Below are 16,379 nucleotides of genomic sequence, written 5' to 3' on the forward strand. Positions count from 1 at the left end.
CCACTGCACTCCAGTCTGGGCGACAGAGTGAGACTCCAACTCAAAAAAAAAAAAGTTATTAAATAGTACTCTAAGGATTTGTACATCCCACTCTGTGTAAATTTATCTCAAAGAAACCGAAACAAAAACATGACTATTTATCAAATTCTAATACATGATATGAATGTTGGAATGTTTGGGGATAAAGTATACTGTCTGTAACTTCTTTTTAAAATTTCAAAAAGATTCATTTGTAGATGATTAGGCAGGTAGACAGATGAATAAATATGCGATAGACCAGCCATAACAAAATGTTAATTGTAGAATCTAGCATGTGGATATATGTTTTAATAATTATTTTAAGTTTCCAGTATGTTTGAAATTTTTATAATGAAATAATGGGAGAATTACAGGAACCAAGAAACGTTCCCATGGAAATCTCAATATTTTACTCACCCTAATTGGTGCACTGCAGCGCAGTATATTTTCAATAAATGGTGATGAGTCAATAGTTATTACAAAAATGAAACTTGTGCATGGTGTATATAGAAAATCAATTATATGAATTTTATGGGTCTAAGTATAAAATTCAGAATGATAAAACTTTTAAAAGATAACACAGAAGATGTCTTTATGATTTGAAGGCTTATAAAAGTAAAAGTAAAAATCTGAGGGTGGATATCTTCATAAACTGGGTACACAAATCACTAACCATCAAGAATACAGCTTGCTGGTTTTCCACATCTACTGTTAGAACAGAGATCATTTTCAGCAATCAGATTGTTGACATCACTCTGAAGGGATGCACAGTTACTGTGAAGGGCCCCAGAGGATCCCTGCAAAGTGACTTCAATCACATCAATGTAGAACTTGATCTCCTTGGAAAGAAAAGGAAGAGGCGCCGGTTTGACAAATGATAGCGAAATAGAAATGAACTGGTTACCATTTGCACTGTCTATAGTCATGTACAGAACATGATCAAGAGTGTTACACTGAGCTTCTGTTACAAGATGAGGTTTGTGTATCTCACTTATTCACTAATGTTATTATTTAGGAAAATGGATCTCATTGAAATCCAAAATTTATTGGATGAAAAATATATCTGTGGGGTTCCGGTGAGTTGAGGTTCTACTTGTTTCAGTATCTCTAGCCCGGAAAGATGAGTTAATCCTTAAAGGAAATGTCATTAAACTTGTGTTAAATTTAGCTGCTTTGGTTCAGCAAGACAACAGTTAAAAACAAAATTATCAAAAATTATTTGATTAAAGTTGATTTTTTAAAAAAAATGAATAGTTCAGGCTGATGAAAAGATCCAAGAGTTATCCAGCTACAGAAACAAAAAGAAGGTGGATGATTCCTAAGATATTTTAAAGATGCAATAATAAGTCCTCTATTAAAAAAAAGAAAGAAAAAAGCAGAAGAAGAGAAAAAATAAAATATGAAATCAAGAGAGTATTACATTTGTAAATGGAAGAGGTAGTGATTGGGAGGACATAAGAGCGACTATAGGCATGTTGACAATGTTCCATATTTGATCTGGGTGGTTTTACAATAACCCCATAAATTATACATATTTGTCCATTCTTCTGTTTTTTTGCCCTAAGTTTTCACAATAAAATGCAAAAGTTTAAAAAGTAATGTCGGGAAAAAAAAGTAGATGCTTTGCATAAAGCACTTATAACTGTCTAACAGCATACCCTCTAAAATCAAATTTTAATTCCTCTACTTTCTAGCTGTGCAGTTTGGGGCAAATTAATTTGTTTTTAGATTTAATTTTCCATTTGTACAAAGGGCATTATAATTATTCTTACACTATAGTTTAAGATTGAAATGAGTTAATCTATGTAAAAATAATAAAAATAGCTCTGGCAGTTAGTGTTCAAATACATATTAGGCATTAACATCATCTTCTTCTTCACGGTTGGAGCACTGGAAGTGCAAATGAAGAAGATACAGTTGGGACATAAGTTTGACTAAATACATGGAAAATTAAAAGCTAGCAAGGGTAGGCTAAGAGCTTTGTGCTTTACTCTGTGACAGCTGATAGAGGAAAAAAAAAATCACTGATAATAGTTGAAGCACAGTAAATAAGACAATATTCCAGACCATCCTGATAGGTATAGGGACCGTGACCATGGGATTTTGCAGTGGGAGAGAGATACTGGATTCAACTCCTAATATAGCATGGGTGAGTGGAAATCTATAGTTGAGAGGCAAGATGGGGGTCAGTGGATGGAAAATTACTAAGAGGAAGCATCAGCGACAAGGGTGAATTTTGGCTAAATCAACCTAACAGGATTCCTGCCGAAGATAGGCCAGGTTAAGCAGACAACATATGGGGAACGGTGAAGGATGAGGAACCTGATCAGATACTGAGGGTGCTCAAATATCAAGGGTGTGAAGTTTTTATAAAAATTGAATTTTACAGGAAAGTGCACAGATAGGTCTAGAAAAGCTGCAGGAACCTGACTAAAATTTGGCCAAAGAATCTATCACAATATGGCACTAAATAATAATAATAATACTATTGAGATATTATTATCATAACTTTATAGTTGAAAAACTGAAACTGAAAGGAATTAACTACTTTCCTGGAATTACATAGCAAGTGAAGAGTGGTAACTCAACAGCTTCTGAAAGCTTAAACTGGCAGTAGGATATAAAATTGATTTGAATGGAAACGTCTACAAGCAGCAGGGCAAATTAGGAATCTCTTTCAATAGCCCATTCAATCAAATAGGATAATGGCAGTGGGAAAAGCACATTGGGGATGGATGAGAATCAACAGGATTTGAAAGCAAGTTTAATGTGGCAGCAGGGGAAAAATTAAAGAGGAGTCCATGCTATTTAGGGCTGGGAGCCTGGAAAAATGGTGGAGCCATAAACAAAACAAGGATCACAGGAGGAGTAGCAGGTTTGCACTGGTGAGATAAAAAATTTAATTTGGACACAATGTAATTATGAGGTCAGCACACTCATCATCATAATGAAAAACATTTATTAAATGTTGCATTATGAGCGCCTAGGCTTATTAACAAAGCAAGCTAGATGGTTCTGCCTGTCAAATTCTCACAGTAGGAAGAAAGGAAGGTAAATGTTGCAGCTTGAAGCCCAGCGGGAAGGAAGTCTGAGGAAAAGTAAGACCAAAAGGTTTAACTTGAGCATTTGGTGAGCTGCCTCATGGTGAGGCCCTGGGCACTTTAGAGGCTCTTTGAAATCAGTGAGAAACAACAGGAAAGGAAAGGGTTCAGGCAGGATGGAAAGAAACGCAGGACAAATTTTGCCTGTGGTGTATCCTGTCAGAACTGCTTGAGCCCAGGCCAGGTTTTCAAGAGGTTGGACTTAGGATACGGTGGTAGGAACCTGGCTGTCAAGCTACAAGAAGGGGGCTAAGAGATTTGTCCAGAACAAAGCTGGAATCAAGTAGAGCTGCAAGGCAGAGACCAGGTGCAAGGCAATGAGAAAGCTAAATCAGCTAGGCAAGAACAGGCAGGTCGAAAACAGAAAGGAGTGAAGGCAGAAGCATATGGAGATATTCCATGATGGTCTGGAGTTTCAGACGGTATTTTTTTTATAGGGAGCCTCAGGACTTGGCTAGGGCTTATAAGAGAGTTTGTTACAGGGAACTGAGCCTATTCAGACACAATAAAAATGGGCAGAGAATTCCAGGTGGAAAACAGATATGCAGATGAAGATGACCAGCGAAATAAAAGTAGTGAAGTCACGTTGTCCTCAAGCTAAACAGGAACCCAAAAGACACCTCTGTTAATCTCTTGCCCAACTTTTTTTTCCCTCTGGCTGCTTTGAAAATCCCTACCCTTTCTTTGTAATACTATCTTGAAATCCTATCTTTTACAAATGACACACTCTCCCACAGAGCTCTTTCTCCAAGATTTGAAGGCTGGCATATGGCTGTTGTGAAGAGGGAAGTGTGGGCTGCCTCTGCCTGTATCATGTGCACCTCATAGATAACAGAGGACTTTCGACTCCCTGGCTGCCAATCTTCCATCTTTCATCTGTACCAAATTCACAATGATGAGGAAGAAAGGAAAGCAATTTAATTCTCAATGGTACTTCATATAGTTGCTGTAAAACAGCCTTTCTGCTTTATACCAAGTAAGCAGTAATAACATAGGAACATGGAAAATTGTCAGTTGGAGGGTAAAAATGGTGGAAGGAAAATTTTATAGAATAAATCTGGGTAATAAGAAAAGAAATATACATGCTACAGTGGGTTTTCATCACAGATTCCAAAAACACCCACTTATCCTCTGCAAAGAACTTGTTATAGCTCATTTTCTATCTGTGTATGTAGCTCCATCCCAAGATGAGCATCTGTCAAGCCTGGAAAGCACAACATTTATAATATTGTTTTCATTCTTGACTGAACACATAAAAAGCACAAAATCTAGTTCGAAGAATGGCATATGTGCGTGTGGGTTTTCTCAAAGCCTTTGCCACTGACTCTCACACACCCTTTCCTATTATTTACAGGCTACTGGTAGGTTTGCTCAGAGGGTTATGAGTGAGATAAAATGAATCATTGGAATTTCCCTTCAGGTGGCTCTAAGAAAAGTATGGGAATGAAAGGACTTACCCAACTTTCCATAATCTTCACATTTTCATTTTAAAGTGTCTTATTATTAGCAATTAGAAGCTACAATTTCAGTTTTCCTCAACCTGGAGTTTAAAATCCCAAAACCTGGCCAGATAAATTCCGCAGGGTCCCAGCCAAAGTTCTGCTCTGTGGTGGTTAGGATTCCATTTGATGAGGATGCTACCGGCTAGACAGTTCACCTTCTGTCTCTAACTGTGAACGTTAACTCCATTACTCACTAGTCCTTAATCCCACGCTATGACCCACATTCATTTTTATCTTGAATTTGGCTTTAGATATATATCCATATTCCTTTTTTAAGGTAGGTTGTTCGTCCTTACATAATAATTCTCAAGAAAGATACGTCATGAGACAATCTGATAATTTGGTTAAAAGGAGATGCAGAGAAGAATGAAAAGAGAATTGGTAGCCTTCAAGAAATTTCTTACTCCAGAAATGCTACTTAGGAGTCTTTAGTTAGTTGTAATTTTTTCTCTATACTTGTTCTTCCCTGCACCTGACATAGGATTGGACCCATTATAACAGTACTGTGGAATATTGTTGTCAGAGAACATGAATTTATAGTCTATAAAACTTGATTTCGGATACCCACTTCATCACTTATAATCTGGGTGATCTTGAACACATTCTGCTATATTTCTCAACTTATTTTTTGTTTAAAAATTGGAGTTAAGGCCAGGCACAAACCTATAATCCCAGCACTTTGGGAGGCCGAGGTGAGAGCATTGCCTGAGCCCAGGGGTTCGAGACCAGCCTGGGCAACTTGGCAAGACTCCATTTCTACAATAAATCAAAAAATTAGCTGGGCATGGTGGCACATGCCTGTAGTTCTAGCTACTTGGAAGGCTGAGGCAGAAGGATTACCTGAGCCCGGCAAGTTGAGGCTGCGGTGGCCGTGAGCATGCAGCCTGGGTGACAGGGTGAGACTCCAACTCAAAAAAAAAAAAGGAGTTAAAATACCAACTGAAAAGATTATTTTGAAAATAGAAATGTGTTAATGTGTTTGAAGCACCTATTCCAGTACTACATTAAATAATTGTCCCTCAACACATTATACGTATTTTCATATAGCAGTTATTTAACAGCGTTTTGTTGTTATACTAAATAAGTATTGCCTAAGACCAGAAATGTTGGAAGTACAGGGAAAATGAGGTGCAGGAATCATTCTGCTACTCCTACCTACTCAGCATGTGCTTATAAAATGTGGTATTTTTCTCACATGGATTTCCTATGGGGCTCCTCCAGGGCTCCATTTTATTTTCTTTTGCCATAATTCAGGGCCCCGAGGAAAGGATACTGGGAGAAAAAATCATTACTCTCCTGCAGAGAAGCAGTTCAGAATCTCTCTCATCCTATTAGGGTACGTAAACCTGTTTCCTAATAGTGATCCTCATATGCTTTCTTGTGATACACCCCATACATTCTATATGCCATTCTGATTTTATCAAGGTAATTTTAAAAGAGTTGTATGTAATCCTCAAAGCACTTTTCAGAGCAATGCTTTGTGTAAACAGTCAGTTAAATTACCATTTCTCTTACTTGGTCACATCATTTTGGGTGGGCTACTTTTTCCTAGAGTGCTGTTTCTCTGTCTTGGTTGCACATTAAAATCACCAAAGGTTTCAAAATGCCGTTCTCTGACTGCAGCTCCCGCCTTTATACCTCTGAGGCCACAACCATATATACTACACTCTCAGGAGACAAGGTGCAAATTTGGTACATTATAAGGTCTTCCCAAGGGATTCCAATTGGAGACAGGTAGCGAGTCACTGTCTTTTGAACTTCCCACAAACCCCCCGGGTTAACAGCTAACCTATCTCACTGGATTAGCCACATACATACATACACACACACACACACACAACAGCTAACCTATCTCACTGGATTAGCCACATACACACACACACACACACACACACACACACACACACATACACACACACACACAGGCACACACACACAGACTCTCTTCCCATTAGTTGTTCTCTTCAATATTTCATTTCCACGTGAGCAGATACTTTGTGGAATCTTAGAGACACAGAGTAGGTGAATAGTAAATATTTTTTGAGTTAATGAATGAAAGAAGGCAGAAATCAGATTATACACAGACTTTAGCTTATGGTAAGGAACTTGGAAGTCATTAGATTGTATTAAGCAAGGGAGTGCTGAGGTCCAAAACATAATTTTAAAAAACTACTCTAGTTTCTGTGTAGGGAAATGAACTCCAGGGAGGAATAGAAGCAGAGAGAGAAAGTTAAGAACTTTTTGCTATAGTCCAAATGAAACTAATGATGGCGTGGACAGTAGCATAGCAGATCTGAAGATAAAACTTAGTGAATTATTTAAGTATTGGTGAAGTCTGAAATGTCTAGTAGATACACAAGAGGAAGTGTTGTGTAAATAGATGAACAGTGGAAAGGTCAGAGCCTGAAATATAAATTTGAGCTATATTGTCTTATAGATGGTATTTACAAGTTATCTCTCTAGTGAGATCATCCAGGAAGAAAGTTTAGATAGAATCCTAAAGAGGATCTAGCACCAAGGCCTAGGAAGCTCCATTGTCTAGAAATAGGGCAGAGAAGGAACAGCCAGTCAGTTAACCTAAGAGAAAGTAGCTGTTGAGATTGGAGGAAAATCAAAATATATAGTATCATAAGAATCAAACTCAAAAAAGTTTCAAGACGAAGGGCATGACTGATTGTGCTGTGTTAGATGTTTCTGAAAGAAGAAATAAAATGAGGCTAGAGAAGTGACCAATGGTTTTGGCAAGATATTGATCTTGGAGCCATCATAAGAGTCTTGTGAACAGAAAAGCCTGAACAAAGTGTACTGAAGAGAGAATGAAGAGATGGCTTTGCAGTCCACAAACACGTATTTTCCACTTATTAGATGAATAAGCCTGGGAAAACTTTTGAGGCTCAATTTCTGCTTTTAGGAACTGGGAGCAGCATATGGCAGAAATTCTACTGACTTCATAGTGTTAAGAAAGCTTTCTGTGACCACAAGTGAAAGTTTCTCTCCACAATCTTGAATTATATGCAGAATATCTACTGCTAGTGTTACAGTTATTTTATAGAGCATCAATGGTGCTATTCAGTCCACATAATAAATTTGTAAAAACCAGAGTAAAATATTTATTATATTTGATGTCTTATTATATTTTCCAAAATGTCTCTTTTGTCAAATTTTAATCTCAGCAACCCAATGGTGCAGATATTTCTTTCTCTTCTTTCTTCCAGCCTTCCTTTTCTTCTTTCCTTCTTTCTTTCTTTTCTTCTATCTTATCTCTCTCTTGTCTCCCTGTCTCTCTCTCTCTCTCTCTGTCTTCCTCTCTCTCTCTCACCCCTTCTCATTCTTTCTCTTTCTTTTTCATCATTATTTGCCCAAATCATATGAAACATCTAAGTATGATCCAGTGAGTTGAGTTTCTCTAATCTCTAAAACATCAGCTGGCAGGCAATGCTTCTGGATCACAACAAAGGAAGAAAATGAGGCTGCCAGTATCTCCATGACTTCCTGGGTAAACAATGACATAATTGCTAATAACAAAGTCTTAATTTGTGGGAAATAGCCCCTAATTTATTTTCACAAGAAGGTGGAAGGGGCATTCTTGAGTTGTGGTTCTCTACCTTAACTGCACACTGAAATCACCTGAGGAGTTTTGAGGACACTGATGCCTGAATCTTACTCTCAGACATTCTTATTCAATTGGCCTGGGGTGCAACCTGGGCGTTAGAATCTTAAAAGCTTCCAATTGATTCTAATGTGCAGTCAAGTTTGAGTCCCCAGAGTCAGGCAGAGGATTCCATACACAAGTGGCATAAAGGAGACATTCTCCCGTAAAGCAATGAACCCTTGGGTACAGCTCAGATTCTTTTTTGCCTTGACTTTGTTGCCGTGCATTTTGCCATTTCTTTTTGCAAAGTACTAAATTCTGTTGCTCCTTAAAGCAATTGTAACTGAAAAACAATGATTAAAAGAATGATGAATGCATAGCACTTGTAAAAATAAAAGCAAAGAAAACTCTAAACTTGGCTTTTAATATAACTATTCCCTTAACTGTGCAAGTAATAACAGCTCATGGGAGATTGGACAAAACTCTACACTGATAGCCTTAACTTTTTAGTAGGAAAGCTATTTCCTTAAATTCTCTAGTGGTGATTTTTTAAAGCACTTCTTTCATTTACTTTACCAGAGGCTGCTCATATTTAATCCAAGGTTACAATGCTTCAACATTTTATTCTAAAAGAAGTACATTCATTTTATTTTCTCTAATTATATGGTCTTCATTAAGCATGTGAAGGTATGTCTCAAACACCAATATCCACAGGTACTGGAACAGGTTTTCAACTTCAATAGGGTTAAGGTTTTTATAGTTGTTTTTTGTTGTGTTTTAATGCTTAACTAACATTATGGAGAAAAAAAGAAAGAAAGACAGGGAAGGAAGGAAGGAAAGAAGGAAGGAAGGAAGGAAGGAAGGAAGGAAGGAAGGAAGGAAGGAAGGAAGGAAGGAGAAAAGCAATATGTCTTCAACTTATATTTCTATGCATCATTAGATTACTAGGCTTAAAATGTGAGTAAAGAGAACATTGAAATAGCATAAATTATGCAGGTATAAAGAAGAACAAAATTATGAACTTAGCAGCAACTTGGGTGGACTTACAGTCTCTAATACTGAGTGATCTATCACAGAAACAAAGAATTGAGTACCACATGTTCTCACTTATAAGCAGACCCCGAACAATTATCACAATACTATAAGAAAGGGGGATTAGCAGTAGTGGGAAACTTCCAGGTAAGGGAGGGGGACACGCTTCATCAACAAGGGTACCTGATTTCAAACCAGGTGAAGTGGGGACCAAAGTGAGACCCAAACTTTACCTACACAATGACCATTTATATACTTAAACTTGAATTGTACTCCACATCTTTAAAATTAAAAAAAGAGTAAAAGAGGCCGGGCTCGGTGATTCAGCCTATAATCCCAGCACTTTGGGAGTCCAAGGCAAGTGGATGGCTTGAGTCCGCAGGTTTGAGACCAGCCTGGGCAACTTGGTGAGACCTCATCTCTACAATAAATCAAAAATTATCCAGGTGTGGTAGCACGCACCTACAATTCTGGCTACTTGGAAGGCTGAGGTAGAAGGATCACAGGGGCCCAGAAGGTCGATGCTGGAGCAGCAGTGAGTGTGCCACCTGCACTCCAGCCTGAGTGACAGAGTGAGACTCCAACTCAAAAAACAAAAAAAAAGTAAAAGAAAAGAAACAGCATAAAAATTCACATTTTGAACCACTTAAAGGTGTGGTACCCTAAGTTAGTAAAAAATGCCTAAATTATCGACAGATGTCAAGGAAATGCAGTCAGACATTCAAAATTTTGTGGTTATAGACTAAAATAAATAGATACATAACTTTAGCTAATATTTACAAATGTGTTCTCTGCACATATAATCATTGCATAAGCATTAGCACATATAGTCCTCATATGAATCCTGTGAGATAGGTACTCATGTGCCCATTTTAAACATAAAAATGAAGGACAGGAAAGTTAACAAGCCTAAGTCTTCACGGAGATAGAGCTAGAATTCCTACTCAGTCTAGTTACAGAGTTCATGTCTTAACCACTGTTCTATGTTGCATTAAAGAGCACATTGCACGGTTACCATCACACACAGACTCAACAACTGAGGTTCACTTAGTTCAAAATACATTCTTATGTACTGTAAGGTATTCAAATTACCTGAGACACAAATATTCCAACCTTGTAAATTTGTTTAACGTTTTGAATAATAAAATAGATGTGTCATAGAAGAATACTGGCTGCCAGCTTTAGCCTGAGTCCTAAATAATAGCAATATCTTGAAGTTGTCACCACCTAAAATCTAGTCCTTAATTTTGCAGATATGAAACTCAATTGTGTTAGTACACTCAAAATTGATTACGGTATTAAAGACTGATTTATTTCACAGAGTTTCTGAATGGCAATGTACATTATTGTACATTATGGGCTATATTTAACTTTGCAAAGGTTATAACATTTATGTTTCTATTTAGGAAATTTTCATTGCTCTTTGGAAACTAAATTTAGTTTATAAAATTTCATGTTGAATACGGACTCAGTACAAAGGAAATTGAATGCTATTTTCCAAAATAAGGATGTAAAAAATCTATACAACATAAATTAGTTTTGTTATAGAAAACTGGAATATTAAAAAATATACCATACAAAAAGCTACCACCAAAAAGGTATTTAGTATGCCTAATAAAATGGATAAAATCATGCATTCTAAGGAATTTTATAAGTTAATTTGTACTTGATGATATAATTAAACATGCTCAGAAGAAATCATTTAGAGCATGTGATTTATACTCTAATTTATGTAGCTATAAAGTTTGTATTATAATCGCATGATTTGTTCTGATTATAAAAGTTATATGAGGTAATGAATGCTTATTATAAAAATCAAAATTTTAGACAAATAATGCAAAATTACCTGTAACTCTAGTGCTATAATTCACTTCATAAATATTGATTGTATACCTTCAATGTAGTACACATTATGCAATCACAAGTGCATAAGGTACTCAGTAAGATTTCAGAAAAGTAAATGATCAAATAGCAATAAATGTTATTGCTGATATCTTATAAAATGTTGCATTATTATAACATAAGCATAGTCTGCATGGGGTACAGAAGAGGAGGACCCAACTCAGAATGCTTTCTGATTCATTGGCATCTAATCTGAGAGCCAAAAGTAAAACAAAAATCAAAAGGGAAAAAGCTTAACTTATTTAACATGCTTACTTGACAGGCATTTTGGAAAAGAGTCTGGCAGTTCTTCGAAGGTTTAAAGTTAGAGTTACCATATGACCAAGAAATTACACCTTTTGGTATATGCCCAAGAGAAATGAAAACATATGTCTTTGTAAAAGGTTGTACATTTGTGTTCATAGAAGCATTATTTATTTATAATAGTCAAGAAGTGGAAACAAGCCCAATGTAAAACAGTAGATGAACTGATAAATAATAGTGTGATGTATCCATACAATAGAATGAAGTACAAAGGAATGAAGTCCTGATACATGCTACAATGTGGATAGGTCTAGAAATCATTATGCTAAGTGAAAGAAGCCATTCACAAAAGACCACATATGATATGTTCCTTATTATGTAAAAGGTTCAAAATAGGCAAATCTACAGAGGCAGAAAGTAGTGGTTGCCTAAGGGCTAGGAGGACGTGAAAGAGAGAGATAAGAAATGAGGGTTAAAATATTTGGGATGGTTCATTGTGGAATAGTAATGAAAATATTCTAAAATTGATTGTTGATATCATACAACCCTGTGAGTCTAGTAAAAATTACTGAATTGTACATTTTAAATGAGTAAATTGTATGTTATGTGAAGTATATCTCAGTAAAGGTGTTGCAACAAGAAGCCACATCTGGGAGGAGGTACCTTGTTAAGTGTACCTCGCTTATGTAGGATTTCCATTTTCACAATCTTGACAATCCTCAAAGAACTTCCATGAGACCTACTTAAAAAGCTTGAATAGGTGAGATATTTTTACAAGGTCCCCCAGTTATAATTAATAACTGGCAGAGTCAGGACTTAAAATCATGATTTTTATTTCATACAGAGCTTTATTTTGAATTATTTGCAGTTGACCCAAAGTACATCATCATCTAATACAAAGAATATAGTGATATCTGTTTTACAGATAATCATTTTGTTACCTTAGATACTTGAAAAAAGAAAAGATCTGAAAGCAGAATGAGATTGTGGTTACATTAACACTAGATACATAGAAAATGTTAGCACACAGTTTCTAAGGTATCAGAATTGCTCTGGCATGTGGGGGTGGGGACTGGGAAGGGAGTTCTACTGGCTAGGGATAGAGTTTGTTTCACCTGTAAAGACTAACTTAGGCTATGCTCATCATGAAAGAGGAGTCAGGTGGCAACGGAAGTTGTTTCAGAGAGCATCTAAGTGATATACTCAGGTGATGGGGAGACAAAAATAAATCATCTATTGTAAAGGAAAGATTTTGAGAATGAAAAGAATTAATTACGATTTCTGATCTGCCCATTACTAGCTGGATGGCTTTAAGAGAGTCAGCTAACTCTCTGGGACTCCGCATACTCTTTGGTAAGATTGCAGTTGTTTTCTTAGCTCATTGGGTTGACATTAGGATTAAATAACTGAATATGATTAAAATCCTTGGACAGGTATCTGGCACCTAACAAAGGCTCAATAAATGTTTGTCAGCTGCAGGTGAACTAAGAAATTTATACACATGGGGTCATCACTTGGGGTTTTTACCTGATCTGTAATTGATTCTCCTAGGTATTTTTAGGTAATTTCTGTTTATGCCATGTATTATTTGATCCCTTCCTCAGAGACTTCAAACAAACTTAAATCTTTCTCATTAGAAAAAATTTAAAAACCCACCATGTTTTACCCTGGTTTCTTTTCTTGCTGTTGCCTTATCATTTTGTTTCATAGCACCTTCCTCAAAATAATTATCTAATCTCTCACCTCCCATATTTCAATACCAGGAAACCCTCAGCAGTTAGCACCACTTCACTGAACCTACAAAGAGTAATGCCAACAACTGCTTAGTTGCCAAATATAATCTTATTTTCTCAGTTCACCTCTTAATTAATTTTTAGCAATAAAACTACTGATCATTTCATTAATCATTCACTTCTCCCTGCTTGATTCTCAAAAACTCCTTTTGTCTTCACCTCATTCCCCAAATCAGATAGGTCCTCTCAGTCTTTTTCCTGTCTTTACTTCCCTTAAATGTCCACCCTTACCAGGCTTCTACCCTTGGTCTTATTTTATACTCTGAATATGCAACTATGTTCAAACTGTGATCTCTGGATAACCTAAAAATATCAGGATTAAGACAGGTGTTCTGGGGAGAATAGTTAGCAAATCATATAGTTTCTGGTATCTCATGCCAAATATGCTCAATCACAATCACCTGGCAAATATCAATGCCTTTTAAAAACATAGTTCATCTTTTCTTTTTTTTTTTTTTGATTTCTTGTAGCGATGAGGTCTCACCAAGTTGCCCAGGTGGGTCTCGAACTTGCGGGCTCGGGCAATTCACTCACCTCGGCCTCCCAAAGCGGGATTACAGGCTGAGCCACCGAGCCCGGCCCATCTTTTCTTATTAAGCATTTTAGATCCTTCTTCTCACTCTAATACTGTGCTGTCTACTCTGTGAATATACTTAAATAAAGTACTCATTAGCCACATGTAGCTATTTAAACTTAAAGTTAGATTAATTACAATGAAATATATTTTTTAATTTTTTAATTATAAATATGTGGGGTACAATTTAGGGTTATATATACAAATGTTCATTATGCAGGTATCCTTGTTGATGAGGTGTGTCCCCCCCTTCCCTGGCAGTTTCCCACTACTGCCAATTTCTTTCTTACAGTATTATGATAGTTGTTCAAGATCTGCTTATGAATGAGAACATGTGATACTCAGTTCTTTGTTTCTGTGATAGACCACTCAGTATTATAGCCTCTAAGTCCAACCATGTTGCTGCAAAGTTCATAAGAAGTATAATTTAAAATTCATTTTCTCAGTTCAGTTGCACTAACCACATTTCAAGTACTCAATACAGTAACCACATATGGCTAGTGGTTACCGTATTGCAGTGGTCCCCAATATTTTTGGCATCAGGGACTAGTTTCACGAAAGACTATTTTTCCAAGGATGGGAGTGGGGGGGATGGTTTCATGATGTTTCGAGTGCATTACATTTATTATGCACTTTATTTCTATTATTATTACATTTAAATATATAGTAAAATATATATAATGAAGTACTTATACAACTCGCCATAATGCAGAATCAGTGGAAGCCCTGAGCTTGTTTTCTTGCAACTAGATGATTTCTTCTGGGAGTGGTAGGAGATAGTGACACCTGAAATATTTTGCTTATGTCCAGTCTTCACCTTTTGGTTGCTGTCACTGCAGAGAACCCTGCTTCACAAAGACAAGATGTTGGAAATGGAAGCAGGCTTTTCAGTGCTTTTGTGACAATCTCAGGATATTCATCCATGCCTTTAATCCAGAAAGTATGTAGATTTGAAGTTGTCGCAAAGATACTTTTAAAGCCACCATCATTTGCCATGTCAAACAGTTGATCCTCTTCTACCATGGACAAAGTATATTCACCTGGCTTATTCACAAAAGGGTTGTGGATCTATTCCTTCCCAGATGGAGGGGGTTTTTTTTGTTTGTTTGTTTTTTGCGATTGGGAAGTAATACTGAAAGCCTTTTGAAAGCTGAAATAGGTAATCATGCACCATCTGGGAAAAAGAAGGCCCTGACTCAGTCTCTTTCAAAATTTCTGCTAATGTTTGAAACATGTCAAAAATCCCAATGTTCATTTGTCGCCCCCATAATTCCAGTTTGGCTTTGAATGTAGCCACTTTATCTGCCAACTTGGACTCAATTGTCATTCTCTCCAAAGTGACAGATTGAGTTCATTGAGCAGGTTGAAGATGTCACACAAGTAAGCAAGTTTTGCGACCCATTCTGTGCCACTGAAATGTGCTGCCAGTGATGGCTATTTTTTTTCTAAAATAAATCTCTGGAGTGGTACTTTTAACTCAAAATGCTGGCCTGTGATCAACCTTTAGAAAGCCATCTTAGCGGGGCCCGGTGGCTCAGCCTGTAATCCCGCACCTTTGGGAAGTTGAGGTGAGTGGATTGCCTGAGCACGCAGGTTCGAGACCCGCCTGGGCAGAGAGACCTCATCTCTACAATAAATCAAAAAATCAGCCGGGCGTGGTAGCACATGCCTGTAATTCTGGCTACTCGGAAGGCTGAGGCGGAAGGATCGCCGGAGCCCAGCAGGTCGAGACTGCGGTGGCCGGGAGCGGGCCACTGCACTCCAGTCTGGGCGACAGAGTGAGACTCCAACTCAAAAAAAAAAAAAGAAAAGAAAAGAAAGCCATCTCACTTCTGTGAATAAGAGAAGACATGTGTGCTCTGCGTCCATCTCCTCAAAGACCTGCGTGAACAGATGTGAGTTAAGGGCATGTACATTAACAGCTGATAGTTTTAATCACATCCTGCAAAACATTATGAAGTTCAGGTGACATTTTTCAGCTAGTCAGCATTTCTCTATGGAAGATACAGTATGTAGACTCCCATTTAGAAGTGACCTCTTTGACTCGAGTAGTGAAACCAGAAAACCGTCTAATCATGGCAACTGCTCTGTTCATGCATATATCAACACAAAATGACCAAGTCAGTCTTCCTGATATGTAATCGTGCAAAGACTTGAATAGTTCTGCAGCCTATGGTATTGGTTGGCAACAAAAGTGCACATAATATGTCCTCATGCACATTATCCTGAAAATACATATATATACAAAAACAAGCATTGTTGCCTTGTCAACATTGTAGATTCATCAACCTGAATTGTGTACCATGACTTATTAATCCTCTCTAATGATTGTGTCTCAATGTCCTCTACTATTTCATCAATTCATCTAGTAATGGTACTAGCTGAAAGAGGAACACATGCCACCTTTTGAACTGCATCCTCTCTTGCAAGTTCATGACAAATATCCTTAGCAGCCAATCAACTCTTCACCAATAGTAAAGGGCTTCTTAGTTTTGGCAATGTGGTTAGCTATTAAGAAGGATGCTATTAGTGCAGACATATTTGATGAAATGATGGCCTTCAATAATTGCTTCTGTTCTTTTTTTTTTTTTTTTTTGAGTCAGAGTCTCACTCTGTTGCCCA

This window comes from Carlito syrichta, unplaced genomic scaffold (assembly GCF_000164805.1).
Source record: "Carlito syrichta isolate Samal-C Ts95f unplaced genomic scaffold, Tarsius_syrichta-2.0.1 Scaffold315588, whole genome shotgun sequence".
In the NCBI taxonomy this organism is placed as follows: domain Eukaryota; kingdom Metazoa; phylum Chordata; class Mammalia; order Primates; family Tarsiidae; genus Carlito; species Carlito syrichta.